The 18923-nt window shown below is 38.0% G+C and overlaps 1 long non-coding RNA gene across 2 annotated transcripts; it reads right to left on the bottom strand.

The window, feature by feature from the left end:
• Positions 1-1288: 1288 nt before the first annotated feature.
• On the bottom strand, positions 1289-5856 carry LOC128603100 (uncharacterized). Of its 2 annotated transcripts, XR_008384968.1 has the most exons (3): positions 4063-5856; positions 3444-3529; positions 1289-2649 (listed from the first exon to the last, which is right to left on the bottom strand). It is a non-coding gene; the product is annotated as an uncharacterized LOC128603100 (long non-coding RNA). The 2 variants fall into 2 exon arrangements; XR_008384967.1 differs by having other exon boundaries at positions 1289-3529.
• Between the last annotated feature and the right edge of the window lie 13067 nt (positions 5857-18923).

Here is an 18923-nt window from a genome sequence, read left to right as displayed (position 1 = left end):
TGGTGCGTTCCACCATAGCGGTGACACTATGAGAGTTGATTTCCAGAAAACAGTTATAACACACCAGTTTGACACCAACTCTTTCATGGTACAGTGTGAAATCTAACAGTTTAGGCAACATACAGAGTTGGATCAACTCCAAGTAGAGATAGATTGACTCTCTGTTCATCAACACCAAAAATTTAACTCTGCTCAATTTGCTGTGTAGAGATTGTATTCAGATTTTTATTAAAAAAGGACTCGCGCTTTAGCCGCAAATCACACATAGCAAAGCTCTTCCTGCCACTTCCTCTAAGGACAACGTGGCTTCGTGTCATAATATAACCCAGTGCTAAAGGTGCAAAACCACAGAGAAGAAAAAAAAAGTTGTCTGACTAAAAGTCGAGCACCACAATTTTTTTTTTCATAGCAGCTGGGACAACACCTGTATCACAGACTTTTGGAGTTCGAGAGAAAAATCATTGTTTCCCATTTATTAAGGTGTTTAAGTATACTTAAAATTTAGAATCTCACTTCTAAATAAATCAATCTTTTAAAATGCTAACAAATGATCCGAACTGCCAAACTTTGGGAGGCTGGGCTTGGGAAGCACATCATAAAAACAAAAAAAAAAAAGGCCACTTGTGTAATCAATTAACCAATTAATAACTGACCCCGCCTCTTTTCTTGCGTGGAACGATACCAAACTGGGGGGGGGGCAATGACGTTTCCAAGTTGTCTTCCAAGATGGCCGCTCATATACACGTACCGAATATCAGTACTGGATCCGAACTCGGAGTAAAAGTGGAATTGAGTAAATCCAGTGAGTATTTTTGTAAAGTGTTATTTTTAAAGGATGTTTGGTTTGTGATCAATAAGGAGAAGAGAGCAGGTGAGAAAGATATTTTATAAGACTTTATTTCATTGCAAAGTCGTTTAAATGTGACACTGTAATCTAATGCTGTGTTTGACTGAAGGTCCTAACTTGTCATTTCAGATCTCTGACTAGGAAAAAAAATGAACGAAAGCGCTCCCTCGACTCAGAATTCCTGCTCATCGACTCGTCTCCTCGACCCCGAGTTCAGCAAGTAAGGGCAAATCAAAATGGCTGCTTCAGCATCGGTAAACAATTTCTTACCTTTACCTGAGTATATTACTGTATTTACAAGTATTTGCTTTAGATCAATCAACATACAGACATATGTGCTTGTTAAAATATATACACTGCCTTTATAGGTGAATATACATCGCTCATATCGTGGATAATTCAACCTTTTAAGCCTAAGTCAAAAACTTCAGAGACAGAAAGTTTAGTAGATGTCAAAAAGTAAATAAACTTTATTGAAACAATAAAGTGTGACAGTCTGCAGAAAGTCCGAATTATGCAAGCACACACAGCATTTTATATACCTTCCTCCATGTGTAGTCATTGTAGGTGGGGTTTTGCCTTACCTCATGAAAACAGACCAATCTTCTTTGCCACAAATAAATATTCATGTCTATGTGTTATCTTAAATTTGTGGAGCATGCGCAGTTACGATTTCATGAGGTCATGGTTGTTTCTTCTTTTTAAAAAAAAAAGGTTTCACACAGGCTTGTGTCCTGACCTTGATCCACACTCGCCTTTTTTCCCCAAGCCTTCCCCTAGCTCATTAATTGGTATCGGCCTCAAAGTTATATCTGCTTCTGTGGAGGAGGATACCGGCTGGTACAGAAAGAACAATTAGTGTACAGTAAGACACCAGAGTTCATCTAACTCAACACACACTCAGAATATAACTTGATCAAACATTGTTCTATGGATTTAGATTATGCTTCTAACTATTGATTATGCATATAGGTTATGCTTTTTAACTAATATTGATTATTCGATTATGCTTAAGTAATAATTCTAAATGTTGGTTACATATTGATTACACTTCATTAACATATCCAAATGTTAGTTACACATATTGATTACACTTCATAGATATTTTCTATACTCATCGCAGTTAGCTGGCATGGAGGCGTCCATGGTTTCCCCCCACATTGTAGCCTGAATGCACAGAGGTCGAAAATGATGTAACTTCCAACTTCCTACACTAACGAGGTCAGTCTAAATGCAGCATAACTGAAACACTGCCAGGGCATTATGGGAAAATATCTTGTCCTGCGAGAGATAGACGGCAATGCCTGGCCCCCCAACCCCACCCCCACGCCGCCTTTTGTAAAATGTTTCTCAAAATGGCTGACACTCTAGTACAAACACTAATTAAACATTATCAGGGTTTGAAGCATGACTCATTTCAGTCCAATGACTCACTTAAGTGATTTGAATCTTCCAAATCATCTCATTAAGTGACTCTTAACAATGTGAGTTTTTTGATTAGCAACTCGAATAGCATCTACAAAAGCACATCTATAAATTTAGGCCTTAAAAAATAAAAATAAAAAAGATTTGTTCATGCTTGTGAATCAGTTCATCTGGTTTTTACAAACGAATCATTTGCGAATTGTCCATACACGGAAGCTGCAGAAACGGGCCTTCTTTATGAATATGATAAAACGTCACGTGTGGTCCAAGGTGTTGCGTGGGGTCACTCCGGGTCACAGATTTACAAGAGCGTACGTGCTGTCAAGGTTAGCCGTCCTGACGGGTCCGTTCGTCGTGCTGAACTGCACCTCGGCGTACTGAAAGAATGATGCGATGTGACAGGATTAATAAAAGCAACTTTAATACGTTAATGCATATGATCAAGACGCGACACGGTGGTGGAAAAAAATATTAAATGTAGTACATTAGTGTGTGAAACTGAAGTATGACAAAGTTCACACACTTATGGACGTGTCTAAAACAAACCATGTTTTTTCACACTGCAGTGTAAGAGCAGAGCCGTCCTGGTGTGTGAACTGTTTGTATTGTACATATAACCACAGCACTGTATGTACACCACAGCACAGGAATTATAAAGTGTACAAATCAATTGGATTTTTAAAAGTACTTTTAAAATGTACTAGTAACAGGATTATTTCCAAATATACCAAATATTTATTTACGCCTCCTTACTTTCAGTTCACGTTAATCTATTTATGTTTTCAGCCTGTAAACAGTTTTTTGTTTTATTGAGCACATTATAAAGAAGATTAATTACAGTGAGATTAAGCACGATGCAGCTTTCAAACGTGGGACTTTCCGTCTTCGCTGCAGCAGGCACCGTACCCACATCTACAACGACTCGATCATCTAATTCATCTCAATGATTACAATAAACTACACTGATGGAAACGGAGTCCACAGTAGACACTACCACACCCGGGGATCTTCCTGATTGCAGGACAGTTTATTTTATCATTTAATTTAATTAATCAGGTGAAAATGACCTGGGTGTAAGCGCATGAAGTTTTAAATTGGAAAATCATTTAACGTATTGTTAAAAAACAATCAAACAAAAGCAAAAGGCCAAAAGAAAGAGCAGTTAGCCTACCACATGGTCGGTACTGTCCTGACGCGACTGTAAACCAGGATCTGAAGGTTGTGCTCGAGTTTTTCGAAATCTTCTGCAGTGACGAACTGTAAAAACATAAAAATACAGAATTAACCCAGCGACAGTCAGGACTTTGTTAACCGACTTTATTATACACATGAACGAAGCCTGTGTGTCAATAGCTATTAATAATAAATTATAGAATAGATGTTGTATTTTCTCCTGTATAAAGAACTATTAATATAATGAAATTAGATTAACTTTAAAATCACTTAAGGTCAATAGATAATCTTCACTTCAGGTAGTTTAGACTTCAAGACCTATTTAACAGGCATAATAAATGTAACCGAATTTGATCAGGTATACAGTTAACTTCATACACAAGGTATATTTTGCACAGTAAATATCTTATAACTATAAAATATGTCACAAGCATGCAATTTCAAGAACATCAGTTTGGAATTAATAGACTTTTTATGTTATAAACCTTTTAATAATCTCATTTAAGGTCATAGACAATGCTAAGTCATTAAATTGACCAGATCAGTTGTGTAGGAGTATACTCAGTATATTCTCAATTATTGACATGTCACCAGAATACACAGTAAATTAAACACACCTGCAACTGGAACGGCCAGAACAAAGATCATTATTACTGATATGATGAGAATCGGCAAGAGGACGGCTTCTTTGCTGCCTGTCCGATTATCTGGAAACAATTTGGAAAATTCAGACAGTTTTAATTCCACTATGCACACTAGTTTATCTACAATGGATTTTGTATCAGACACGGATGAAGGTCTGCATTGTGGGTCCTCAAAGTTTTAACACAGACAGGTACCACTTTAGATGTAAAATCAAATTCCAAGGACGCCTTCGGTACAGCTTATTAATTACATTTGTAGAATAATATTTTGTAATATTAATATTTCTCGGCACTGTAGAGATTTCTGTTTTTCATCTTTCCACTGACAGAACATATTAGATTTAAGGTAACGGCTATTCCATTCAAGTGAGCAGTCAAACAGGCTAATAAGACAATAATGTACTGTATATAATAACTTGGCAGTAATGGGCAGTTGTAATTATTATTTTTTTTAAATCATATTATTTTAAAAAATCCCAGAAAATCAGAAATGCTATAATTTTTTTGAACTATAAGTTCTTGGAGTTGTCAACAGAAATGCATACACAATCAAATCATTTCTACACTAGAATTGAAATAAAACAAAAGTCACTTCAATCAAAAACCTGTTCAACACGGTTATTAAAGGATATTACTGTAACTTTACTTTAAATAAACTCACCAGCTGAATGATTCCGGATGTAAAGTCTGATTCCACGGCTGATTTTGTAAGGTGAACCAGTTTGAATACAATAATATACTCCTAATTCATTAGTACTGATATTGTGTATAAATAAACTGCTGTTATATTGCACTGAGTATATCTTGCTGAAGGTCAAGTTGCTGTATACTGGCTCCAGGATAATACTCGAGTAAGAGCGTAATATAAACACCAGAGATTCTGATGGCTTGATCAGGAACCAGAACACATCTCTTACAGAGACCTCACACTTTAGAGTCACATTTTGTCCCAAATTTACCGACTTCTCTGTGAAACCTTCTGCAGCTCCACAGCACACAAGTAGATCTAGTAAAAAACAACACCACACATCAGTGGTTTAGAATCCACTCATCTGTTCAAAGAGATAAATAACTTCTAAGGTAAAATGGTGAATTAACAACTTTACTCACAGAACCAAAGTACCATTGTCATGCTGACTCTGGAACCCTGTTAAGAAGCACTCTGAAATCGTTCTGCTTCAGTCAGGAAACACTTCAGTTGTGTTTTAGATGCAGGAGAGCGGAAGCGCTCTGACCACAACTTTTTTCTAAAATCTCCTTCACTCTTTATGTGCTGAAAAGCAGCCTCATGTACACCCACAGCATTACAATACAAATTTACAAGAAAAATACAAACCATTCACAACTGACCACTGACCTTTTATACCTCAGTGCTGTTGAATGCTTGATTCTGACTGGTTGATTTTTCCCCCTATAAAGTAGTTCAGCTGCAAACTCATGTTTATATTAATGTGCTTGTTTTAATACGTCATTGTTTTTATAGTCACAGCTCATTCAAAGTAACTTGTATTGTGAATACTCCACATAAATAGTTTAAAAACAAAAAGTAATTGTTCGTATGATGAACTTTTCTGGAAGGAGACGTTTATTACACCATTATGGAAGGAGTCTCCAGTGTCAGCACTTTGTATCAATCAGAGTTAAAGCTGTGACATTAAGTTTTAACTTTAAGAGAGAATAAAAAGAGAAGCTGGGGAGGAAACCATTTTTAATAGCTGCTGTAACATGCACCAATCAACCATAACATTAAATCCACTGACAGGTGACATGAATGACATTATTTCAATACACTGGCACCTGCCGGGGTTGGGGGGGGGGGGTATATTTATTAGGCAGCATGTGAACAGTCAGTTCTCGAAGTTGATGTGCTGGAAGCAGGAGAAATGGGCAAGCATAAGGATCTGAGTGACTTTGACAAGGGCCAAATTGTGATGACTGGGTCAGAGCATCTCCAAAACGGCAGGTCTCGTGGGGTGTTCCTGGTATGCAGTAGTCCAAAGAAAGAGAACTGCTGACAGGGTCATGGGTGCCCAAGGCTTGAAGGCTCGAAGGCGAGCCCGTCTGGTCCGATCCCACAGAAGAGCTACTGTAGCAAAAACTGCTTAAACTGTTAATGCTGGCTCTGATAGAAAGGTCTCAGAACACACAGTGGTCAAATGGAATATAGGAAGCTGCACTGAAATATGAAGTGACATTCAAAATGCACACAGACTAACAGACTAACCCTAACTCCTAGTGGTGCCTTAGTGTTATGATGCATAACTTTATTTAGGATTATCATTCAAGTGGCTTCAAAAAGTCTGAAGAAGATGGGTTATTTTAAAGAAATTTGAGATCAGTAAACAAAATCTGTTCTTACACATAAAATTTTAAAGAAGAATGAATGAATTTCACATGAATGAATGAATCACATTAAAAGTTATTATTCAACTCTCCGATTACGCAACCATGCGCTTGTAATCCGGGTAGAATGTGGTTTGGAGTTGTCCTGCTCTAGATGGCAGCATATGTTGCTCCAAAATGTGTACATATCTTTCTGCATTAATGCTGCCCTCACAGATGTGTGAGTTACCCATGCCATGGGCACAGACACACCCCCATACCATGGGCACTGACACACCCCCATACCATGGGCACTGACACACCCCCATGCCATGGGGACTGACACATCCCCATACCATGGCAGATGCTGGCTTTTGGACCTGATGCTGATAACAGCTCGGACCGTCCTTTTCCTCTTTGGCCCGGAGAACACGACGGCTGTTTTGTCCAGAAACTATTTGAAATGTCGACTCATCTGACCACAAAACACGATTCCACTGTGCTACTGTCCATCTCAGATGAGACCGAGCCCAAAGAAGTGGGCGGAGTTTCTGGACAGTGTTGATATATGGCTTCTGCTTTTCATAGTAAAGCCTTAACTTGCATCTATGGATGCAGCGGCGAATGGTGTTTCACATCATCTTATTTCAACTTCTCACATCTCTATTAGTCCTAAATTGCCCCTGTCCAAACTTTTTTGGAACGTATTACATGCATCAATTTCAAAATAATAAATAAATATAAAAAAAAAAAACTACAAAGTACATTTACATTTGCTTTTTTTATTACCATTTTCCATACGGTCCCAACTAGTTTGGAATGAGGGTTGTAACGATAGTCAAGCCGAGTTTATTTATCATTTGCACAGTATGCCGGGACACATGTACATTGAAATGCTTGTGGTGAGGGTAAAATAAGCCAGTCCTCAAACCAGTCCACCTGCTATTCTTGTTTTCCTTGTTTTTCCTATTCCTAGGTCGGAAATTCCATTCCCCCCGTTTAAACAGTTTTCTACCACCAGAGGGCGCTTTTCACACACTCTTGTATTAATCGAATTACGCTTGCTTTTCCCACAGATCACTGACTAGTACAAGTTTAATAGTGCTAGAAAAATATTAATGTATTCATTTAAAAAATCTTTTAAAACATTGTTTGAAAACACATCAACATAAACATTTACACGTTTATATTTGCTTTATAGTGTATACTGTAGTAATGTTACACAGTGAAATACTTCAGTAGTGTAATTGCTTTGTTAACAGGTAAAGCGTGTACCTGGATTCACCTGTCTGAACTTATCACTATGTCCTTAGTAAATATAAAATGACACAATATAATTGTTACACTATGTAAATAAGTGCATGCTGCTTTTCAGCTCTGCAGAGTTTCAAGTTTGAACTAATTTGGCTGATTGTTTAATTATCAAGCCTTCCTGCGTGATTTAGATTGTGTGTTAGCAGGGTTAGCAAAGTTAAAGAGTGCAGGGATACAGGGTAAGTGTTTCTGAAGTGTTTTGAGTCCTGCACCTCTAGTCTCTCTTGTTTGCATAACTTTGTTTTGCATGTTTTATGTCCATGGACAGGGCCGGGCCTGCAGCCGGCTGTACCAGTTCAACTCGTAGATCCCGCTGAGATCGTAGATAATTAAACATTGCAAAGAATAAAAGAGGACGTGTAGGCTGCAACTCTTCAGACCACAAACATTCAGATTGTAGATTAAGATACAGCTTCTGTTACGCCACGGCCAGCAGATGGCACTGTGGCGCTGCTTACCAGAGGTGAAACTACTGGGTGAAGTGGACACGTGACGTTTGTTTTGGTTTGTTCGCTTCATGTTTGAGTTTGTCGTTAATTTGCCCCAGGTGTCCATGTTTAGTATTAATTATGTTGGGTATTTAAACCCCTCTGGTGGACGCGCACGTCGCGCGGTATTAGTATTTGTAGCTAGATACCTGAGAGTCACCAGTATTGAGGGAGTAGCGGCTAGGTTTAGCATGCTAAGCGGTCTTTGTTGTCATGTCCCGTTTCCTGCTTCGATTCTAGTTTCATGTTTACTCACTAGTCCCGTATAGACCGCGCTCCCTGTGTGTTGTTGTTTGTGTGGATTGTTAATAAAGACAGCACTCCTGTGCTTACTTCCTGCCAACTGTCCTGTTTCGTTACAGATTCAAGGAATTTAACACATTTGACAGTTGTATTGTAACACAAGGAGGTGATATAAAAACAATTCTGAAATTTGAGAAAAATTTGTATTGACCCCCACTATGCTGGAAGATCCATCATATGTATTTATTTTATTATAAGCCCATTATTTTGATCATTTGCATGCACACATCATACCACATAGAAAAAAAAATAATTTATGGTCTCGATTTGTTTCTCAAAGAAATGCCATTAAAAAAATGACAGCATTTGTACTTGAAAGCAGAGCCCCACTATTCCACTTGAATGACTTTGACCAATGATCATAAATGTCATGGCTGTGTTTATCAAGACTTTTTTTTTTAAACCCACAAGTGGTGATCAGTTGTTCTCGGGAGAATAACGATGACAAATTATTTAAGCAGCTGTTAATAACACAATGCCGTTTAACTTTGGGACACTATTATGTTGAAATTTTACAATGATTAACATTATATAAACAGCCATTATTGGTCCTCACGATTTCAACATCTATAGTACAAATGTTTAGTTAATCAGTCGTTCAAAATGTAGCCGAGAAATCATTCATAAACTTCTGCAAGGAAAATGGTGCAGCCACACTCTGCTACAGTAATGTTAGAATTTAATATTATGTTAAATATTTGTTCCTAACAAAATGTATTGTGATCTCAATTCAAAGCCAACAAAATCCCGTCACAGGATGATGCCTTGTCCCTAAGGTCACTCTCTGAGGTTGAGGTGAAAGAACGGCTGAAGAAACTGTTCAGAAGGACTTGGCCCAGATGTACCGTAGCCTACGTCCAGACGCGAGGAGTGTGAACAGTCCGTGTGAGGGGTGAGAGGGATCCTGCATAATGCCACAGATGATTGGGGTGATTGCAATGGGGCAGTAGTCATTAAGGCAGGTAACTCCCTGGTCACTGGGGCAGTTCCATTCCTTACTGCTGCCTCCATGTTAGATACTTCAAACTGGGTGTAGAAGTAATATAAAGTGTCTGGAATGGAGGTATCATTGATACAGGCAGAAGATTGTTTCTCCTGTAATCAGTGATGGTCTGAGCTTCTTCTACACCAGGAATGTGACCACGAGTCAGCTGATGAGGTGTTAAGATTCACACAAACCTGACCAAAGGGAACAAAAGTGGTCAGTGGTTTCCAGTGGATTTCTAAGGAATGAAAATAAGAAACAGGAATAAGCAGGAGTGAAAAGAAATGATGCATAAACAAGGGAGAAGTGTTTAATTGTTAGAGGAATTATGTCACGTTTCAAAGATGGTTATGGAAGCAATGGCAGATTTCCAAACAATTTAATGAACAAACGAACAACAAAACAAAGACAACTCAGCAAAATACAGTGGCTAAGGCTAAACATAAACTATCAAACCAAACATGGTACAGGGACACAGGTCAAGAAGACAATTACGTGAGACAAAGATGCAGTGCAAACAGTGATGCCACAAAATATTGACGCTTTGGGCCCACACACACACACACACACACACACACACACACACACACATATATATAAATTATTTCATTAATAGGACATCTATTTTTTTGAAGAAAACCATTCAATCCAGTATGGGTCATTTTGACCCACTTTTGCATTCGTGAAGGTTTTTTTGGTTCATGCATTGTAGGGTTAAATATCAAAAATCTAAAAGGTGTGTCATACCTAACACCTAGTCGTAACACTTTACAGTTGGTTGTGTGACTGTACATCATTCCCTTCAAATGCTATTGAGCTTTAAGTAATGGTATATTTTGTGTATGAGCCCACGTAGTAATAAAATACATGTCTAATTTATATATGATTCAATAGTTGAATTTGTTAAATATCATAAATCTAACAGGTGTGCGTTATACCTGACACCTAGATGAACACTTTACAGTTGGTTATATGACTGTTAGTCATTCCCTTCAAATGCTATTGAAGTTAGAATCGTGTTTAACAATGTCGTGTGTCACTTTAGAGACGGTCCCTTAATTTCCGCGAATATCGAACATCCTATGTCAAGCCAACGTTATTCCAGTTTATTAGAAACTGTCCCCGTGTTGTACGCAATGAATGTGAGGTATGTATCAGATAAAGTCAGTACCAGTGTGAGATATTTTATGATAACGAGCTGTGTTCAGTTTAAGGCCTGGTTAAGCTAAGCTAACTCGCCTCTGCAGGAGAAACTGTATAACGGAGCTAGCTAATTTCCTGACCTAGCTATACTAGCTAAAATATATTCTACAGCTGTTCTATTACTCCAATTAAATAACTATATCTTTCCCAACCTTTACACTCAGATTACTAACTTATCTTCTGATTTAAACATATTTTGTTCTATAAGAGTTTAACGGAAACTGGATAAAGCACAATAAGTAGCAGTAAGTAGCACCAAGGAGCAGTAAGTAGCTAGGCCGCATTTAACTCGCCATTATCTGTTATCACTGTTCAGGAATGGGTCCAAAACCTGCAGAGTGATCATCTGCCCGTGTAGAACATTATGAATAATGAATTGTAGGATAATGAAAACTTCTCCAAAATGATGTGAGACTGAAACTCCTACAGAAAACATTTACCTTAAGTTATTGTTTCTAAAGGTGGTTCTTCATTTACAGCATTAAGCAGACACCCTTATCCAGAGTGACTTACATTCCACACTGTTCTGTGGGAGAGGTCATCTCTATGGTGTTATGTTTACACTGTAGCTGTCATGAGATTTTTGTATTAATCTGTCTTGTAGAACTGCCAAATTCCTAGTATGCTCAAGGATACATGTCAAATAGTGCTGATTCGGGATTTTAGAACCACAATGTCCTGTGGTATAATCATGATACCCTTAAGTTAAAGACATTGTCTGTGCTGGGATTTCGGCTGTATTTACATGTAAAATAATCACTGAGAGAGAAAGTTAGAAGTGAATGAATGCTCTCTGCCCCTCACTGAACAGAGTAGCCGCAGAGAGACGCGTGTCTCCGGGGGGGAAAGCAGGACCTCGCGCTCACGGGGCAGTGCTGGCCACTCTCTTCTACGGAAAGTAGCTAAAGTTTGCCCAAAAAATTAACTAAAGGGGTCTGAAAAGTGAACCGGAGCTGTCTGTCAAGATGAGTAAGCGAATAACGGTAGGAGGAGGGAGGGGCTCTAGTGGGGGGTCATATTTTGAGTGAAAGGATTGTATTTGTGTTCCATCAAAAAATAAACACTAAAGTTATTTAGTGATTTTGTATTTATTGACTTTTTACGAGTCGTCAGTAATTCCAAATTTAATTCCTGTACTAACCTACGAAGGTTTGTAACAAACAGCCCCGCCTCTGGTCTTCACTGGCTGCCTGCGAACAGACGGAGCTGAAACTCTTTACGGTAGTGGGCGTTTCCTTTTTGAAACACGCTGACAGCGGTAGACCAATCACAACAGACTGGGACGTCTAACCAATCAGAGCAGAGTATGCTCTCTTAAAGGGGGAGTTTAGAATGAATCCTTTAGAACGGATCATTTAACGAGTCGTTTTTGACACTGGGGGGAATAAGGTACAGTGAGGGAAAGAAGTATTTGATCCCCTGCTGATTTTGTACGTTTGCCCACTGACAAAGAAATGATCAGTCTATAATTTTAATGGTAGGTTTATTTGAACAGTGAGAGACAGAATAACTACAAGAAAATCCAGAAAAATGCATGTCAAAAATGTTATAAATTGATTTGCATTTTAATGAGGGAAATAAGTATTTGACCTCCTCTCAATCAGAAAGATTTCTGGCTCCCAGGTGTCTTTTATACAGGTAACGAGCTGAGATTAGGAGCACACTCTTAAAGGGAGTGCTCCTAATCTCAGCTTGTTACCTGTATAAAAGACACCTGTCCACAGAAGCAATCAATCAATCAGATTCCAAACTCTCCACCATGGCCAACACCAAAGAGCTCTCCAATGATGTCAGGGACAAGATTGCAGACCTACACAAGTCTGGAATGGGCTACAAGACCATTGCCAAGCAGCTTGGTGAGAAGGTGACAACAGTTGGTGCAATTATTCGCAAATGGAAGAAACACAAAAGAACTGTCATCATGAGAACAGTGAGGAATCAGCCCAGAACTACACGGGAGGATCTTGTCAATGATCTCAAGGCAGCTGGGACCATAGTCACCAAGAAAACAATTGGTAACACACTACGCCGTGAAGGACTGAAATGCTGCAGCTCCCGCAAGGTCCCCCTGCTCAAGAAAGCACATGTACATGCCCGTCTGAAGTTTGCCAATGAACATCTGAATGATTCAGAGGACAACTGGGTGAAAGTGTTGTGGTCAGATGAGACCAAAATGGAGCTCTTTGGCATCAACTCAACTCGCCGTGTTTGGAGGAGGAGGAATGCTGCCTATGACCCCAAGAACACCATCCCCACCGTCAAACATGGAGGTGGAAACATTATGCTTTGGGGGTGTTTTTCTGCTAAGGGGACAGGACAACTTCACCGCATCAAAGGGACGATGGACAGGGCCATGTACCGTCAAATCATGGGTGAGAACCTCCTTCCCTCAGCCAGGGCATTGAAAATGGGTCGTGGATGGGTATTCCAGCATGATAATGACCCAAAACACACGGCCAAGGCAACAAAGGAGTGGCTCAAGAAGAAGCACATTAAGGTCCTGGAGTGGCCTAGCCAGTCTCCAGACCTTAATCCCATAGAAAATCTGTGGAGGGAGCTGAAGGTCCGAGTTGCCAAACGTCAGCCTCGAAACCTTAATGACTTGGAGAAGATCTGCAAAGAGGAGTGGGACAAAATCCCTCCTGAGATGTGTGCAAACCTGGTGGCCAACTACAAGAAACGTCTGACCTCTGTGATTGCCAACAAGGGTTTTGCCACCAAGTACTAAGTCATGTTTTGCAGAGGGGTCAAATACTTATTTCCCTCATTAAAATGCAAATCAATTTATAACATTTTTGACATGCGTTTTTCTGGATTTTCTTGTTGTTATTCTGTCTCTCACTGTTCAAATAAATCTACCATTAAAATTATAGAATGATCATTTCTTTGTCAGTGGGAAAACGTACAAAATCAGCAGGGGATCAAATACTTTTTTCCCTCACTGTAATGCTGCAGTGTAAATTATGAACACATTAAAGTGTTTTTTGACCTCCGATGTGTGTAAATCTATTGTACGAGTCCTTTAAAACAAAATTAGGCACGTTTTAAAACCATAATAGGTGCACTTTAAGGTAAATAATTTAGGTTAAACGACGTGTCACTAACTTTTCTTAATTCTGCAAAAGCAGTGAGACGTGTCATTTTAGTAAAAATAGTATTAACTGCTGCACGTACATTACTTACGGTACTACCGTATTGACGATACTACCCTTTAAAAAAAATACAGTTGCATTGGTGGTATCGTGATCCCTCCGTAGTACCGGTATACTGTGCAACTCTAATTTAGGGGCATCAAGGAGGGGAAGAACAAGTCCTTATTATTCACTTACTACATTTCTGATTGCTGAGCGTTCCTTCTGGTTTCCCAACTGAAGAATTAAACTCCTTTATAACTCCATTATACAGTGATCATACTGTGAATTTATTCTGCTGTTCCACCTCTTTCTGATTTTTTGTTTAATTACAGCTGGATTTTCTGCTTCACCTTCCTGCTTCTGATACACACAGGTGAGCGTTTCACACCGCAGTAAGCAGATGTGTATACTGTAGGGCTGCAACTAACAATTATTTTCATAATCGATTAAATCGGGTGATTATTTTTTCGATTAATCGGATAAAGAAATTTCAGTACCATTTTTCATTTGTTTAAAATAAAATCCACAAACTAATTGTTACAAATATAAACTTCAGACTAAAACATTACACAACTGTTTGTCCTAATTAGTTTATATTATATAATAGTATTTATGCATTATTTTTTATGGATGCACAAAAAAATACTGATAAACTACAGTCCTAAATTAATAATAAAAACTCACTTCCACTGCACCTTGTGGTTTCTGTTCCTCACTGCCTACAGGCACTTTAATTTGATCGTAGCGTTTTAATCAGACATTACAGATCTTACTTGCTCTACACTCTTTATCACCATGACTACACTGCGAGTGAGGAGCAACGCGGCCTCGTTATTAAGAGATCACTTACAGATCACCCCGTTATAATAAATGACAGAATTTACACTGCAAGCACAAATACAGCATATAAACTTTTAATTCAATTTCCATTTAAACTAAACCTTTAAGCAACTCGTGCATAGTGTAAGTGTATAGTACGTTTCCTCATGTGTAAGTCGCTTCGGATAAAAGCGTCTGCTAAATGAATAAATGTAAACACACCCCGTGCCGCGCACAGACCAACTATTGAATAATTTGTTGAAACGATTTTCATTATCGATTATTATCAATCAGTTGTTGCAGCTCTAATGTATTGTATGGAAAAGTGACATTTTTTGAATAATTACTGTGAGCATCAATGAAGATGGGTATCTACATGAAGATTCAACAGTTTTATGATTGAATGTTGAGAATATTTTACCCTACATTCATTCACATTAACAAGCAGCAAATGACTTCATTATCTGTGTATGCGCACAACCTGAAATCACCCAGAGATTTCAATGACCTTTAAATTTGACTTTTTTCAATTCCATGCAAATTAGGTGTGATACGGTACGTGACAAATCCAGAACTTTTATTTAAAAAAAAAAAACAACTCCTGGACAGGCCACGGCCACGAGCACAACAGAATTATTACACAGATTATTAAACGCCCAACAACAGGCAAACTACAAGTAACACAAGCGAATAGTGTGAATGTGGTGTTATTGGGAAAGTGAATGAAGCGCTCTCTCTCTCTCTATAAATATATATGTATCTCTCTCTATAAATATATATATATATATATATATATTAGTATAGTTGATGTATCCTGATGAACACATTTGTCTTCATATTATTGCAATCTTCTGTGTTTTGTTCCTTTCAGTGTCGGTGCAGAGTGTCCGTGTTGAAGGTTTTATAGGAGAATCAGTGATCTTACCGTGTTTATTTGGCCAGAAGCCGCAGACTGTGTATTGGCGATACAAAGACAACAGGGTGTTGTGTCACATCATTGGCGGTGAAGCAGATTTCAATGAGCAGGATCCAGTCTATAAAGACAGAGTTAAAATTTTTCCATCAGCAATTGAAAAGGGGGATTTCTCCATCATGCTGAGCAACTTGAATGAATCTGATGCAGGACTGTACACCTGCACCTGCAACGACCCTATCAATCCATTAACCCTGAAACTAGAACTAACTGTTACAGGTGTGTATGGCTGTTTTTCTAAATCAAGTTTGAAGTTTTTTCTTAAGCAGGAAGTTTCTGTCACATGGTGTTTTGTTTATCACGATCAGTCATAATATACACAATGATCTGATCTGAGAGATTTTTAATTGTACCTTAAATGTTGTTTTTCCAAGCAATTTTTTTAAAAATACATGTTTGTAAAAGCCATGTTTCAGAACTATCAGCACCCTCATAATTAAGATATATCGACTCCTGCTCTGGAGAGAATAACAGCACTGAGTCACTTCCTGTCTAACAATGTTGAAGATGCTTGTAGAGGATCCTGGTCCACTCCTCCATTTTACACTCCTTTATATTCACTGGTCTGTGCATGTGGAAGCTACTTGTGAATTCAGACCACAAGTTTTCTGTAGGTTTCCAATCCAGAGGCTGAGAAGGTCTCCACAAAGCATTACTTTTGTGTTTCTTTAATCATCTCGCTCAAAACTCTATGAGTCTGAATGTCCTGGCAGAGGCAACATTTTGGCTGAAATGTTCTGGTATATAACAGAATTCTTTTATGTCATCAGTCTTCACCTGAGTCTCTGCACCAGCAGCAATGTAGCCCCATAGCAGTAGTTTTCCACCTGTTTCAGACGTCATCATTTGTTACTTCCCTAATTGTGTTTAATGGTATTTTTCCCCATGCTATTGGAAGACAAAGGGATTTTTCAAGTACAGTTAATCTGTCATGATATATTTTTGGACAAAATGATTTAAAATGTTATTCTAATGAGAATGATCTATCTACACATGTACTGTGTAAAGTTAATGGCTTCCGTTTGTGTGCAATAGCGAACGGTGATTCCCCGAGACGAGCAGACGGTCTGTTAACGTTCCTGCTGGGATGTGCTCTGCTCTACAGCTTAACCTTCTGAAGAAAACCCCAAGCTCCGTGTGTGCATTATCTTCACATACAGGCATCACAGCAATGTATTTTACAAAAAGGTATTAAATTTGCTTTTTGGCCATTACTCTACACACACCAATCCATAAAGACACAGGAACACATGATTTTTAAAAATATTTTTGCAAAGTGATTAAAAGTCAAAACTGTAATCTCATGTAGACAAGTATTCACACCCTTTATGCAGCAATGACAGCTCCTGGTGTTCTTGGGAAAAAGTCAGTTTCTCCCATTCTTCCTGTCAGATTCTCTCAAGGACTCCAGTCAAGTTCTAAAGACATCTCAAGATAATCAAAGCAACCAGGATGCACCTGAACTCAGTTTGGAGCGTTTAGACACATCATAGGTCTCTCATTATGGATTATTGTGTGTAGATTAACGTCCAAAAAAACTCAATTTAATCCGTTATAATTTAGAGACTTGTGTAAAAGCGGAAGTGTTTACCCTCTGTGTGTATCTTACTGCCTCGCTCCAGTGATTTTGTTTTTTGCTTCATGCTATTTATTTCATTTTGTATTTCTATAAAATATAGATGTGTTCAGAAGGACATTTTGATGGCTGTCAGAAAACAGCAACCACATAGCATGCACAAATTTACATATACATGCAGATTTACATTGGAAACATTATGTTCTAATAAAACTGTGTAGTGTAGTACTGTTTTTTTTATTTATTTTTATTTGCTGTATTTTACAAATGGATATAAGAGTAGTATCTGCTGAACAGTAAAGTGTCCCTGTGAATGTAGCGTAAATGTTCCTTAAGTCATTCAATAAACATTTCACTGCATTTAAAAAAAAAAAGTTTACTAAACCAGTGCTACGTTGCATTGATAGTTTACTAAGTTGCTTTGATAATAAAGGATCAGGGAGTGAAATTAATTCTGCTGGTTGAATTATCATGCCTATTATTGAAAATGTGCACCTGATGGAACTCATTACTATGATAATGTTATAAAGAACACGTCATTTAGGCGCTGATAAATAAAAACATGCAATTGAAAGAGGATGTAATTACTTTTTCCCCATGACTGTATGTCCACATCAGACCATTTTGCTTCCTCTATATATAACCACCAGACATCCCAGATCTTCACACATTCATTATTAAAAGACAGCAAATTTAATGATCATATTATAAACCTGGTGAAATAATTATTTCCGAATATACATAATGGTTACAAAGAGAAATGGGAATACTTCAAATACAGAACGAGATTCATAACTGTCAAAATATGTAAAGAATTGAAACCTAATAGACGTAAATCTGATCTGATCTGTCGGGTAAATGACGTACTATTGAAAAATAGCGTTTCAGTTGAAGAATAATTAGAGCTGAACAGTATCAGTTTGCAAATGAATGAACGTTATCTAGAGTTAGTCAAGGGAGCGTACATAAGACCCACAGCCTAATGGGTAGAAGGTGAAAGGAACTCTAGCTATTTCTTTGTGCTGGAAAAAAGAAATGGAAAGAGAAAAGCTCTTACTGCCCTCGATATTGATGGAGCAATTTGTAAAAGATCCGATTCAAATTTCTAAATTTATTACTAAATTGTATAGCGACCTTTATGCTTCCAAACTTGAGCTCAATAGTTGTGCAAGCTTTATTGGTAAAATAAAGTGTTGCATTCCTGCAGATAAAGATCTAGATAAGTCATATTACCTGTCTGATTTAGAATGTGAAGAAGTTAGGAAGGCACTTCATTCAATGAAGTAAGGGAAATCTCCTGACATCGATGGCCTTACCGCTGAATTTTACACTGAAGTTGTTTGGTTTTTGGGGATTCTTTTGTTGATACTATTTTTATGTTTTATAAAGGAATGAACAGTTCAGTTATTAATTTCGATATTTCCCAGAGATTTGATATAAAATGTGGTGTTAGGCAAGGCTGCCCAATTTCTCCTTTTTTATTAGTTACAGAATCATTATGTATGAGTATTAATCAAAATCAAGAATTGAAAGGAATTTCTGTTATTGGGAGGGAACTTAAGATTTCACAATTGGCTACTGACACTACGTTGTTTTTGAAAGATGGATGTCATGTGTCAAAGGCTTTATATTTAATTAATCAGTTTTCCTGTGCTTCTGGGTTAAAATGAAATATCTTAAAATGTGAGATTTTGCCTGTTCATAATGTGAACATCGA

The sequence above is a fragment of the Ictalurus furcatus genome, chromosome 27, assembly GCF_023375685.1.
Source record: "Ictalurus furcatus strain D&B chromosome 27, Billie_1.0, whole genome shotgun sequence".
Lineage (NCBI taxonomy): Eukaryota > Metazoa > Chordata > Actinopteri > Siluriformes > Ictaluridae > Ictalurus > Ictalurus furcatus.
This window is presented reverse-complemented; position numbering and strand designations above follow the sequence as displayed.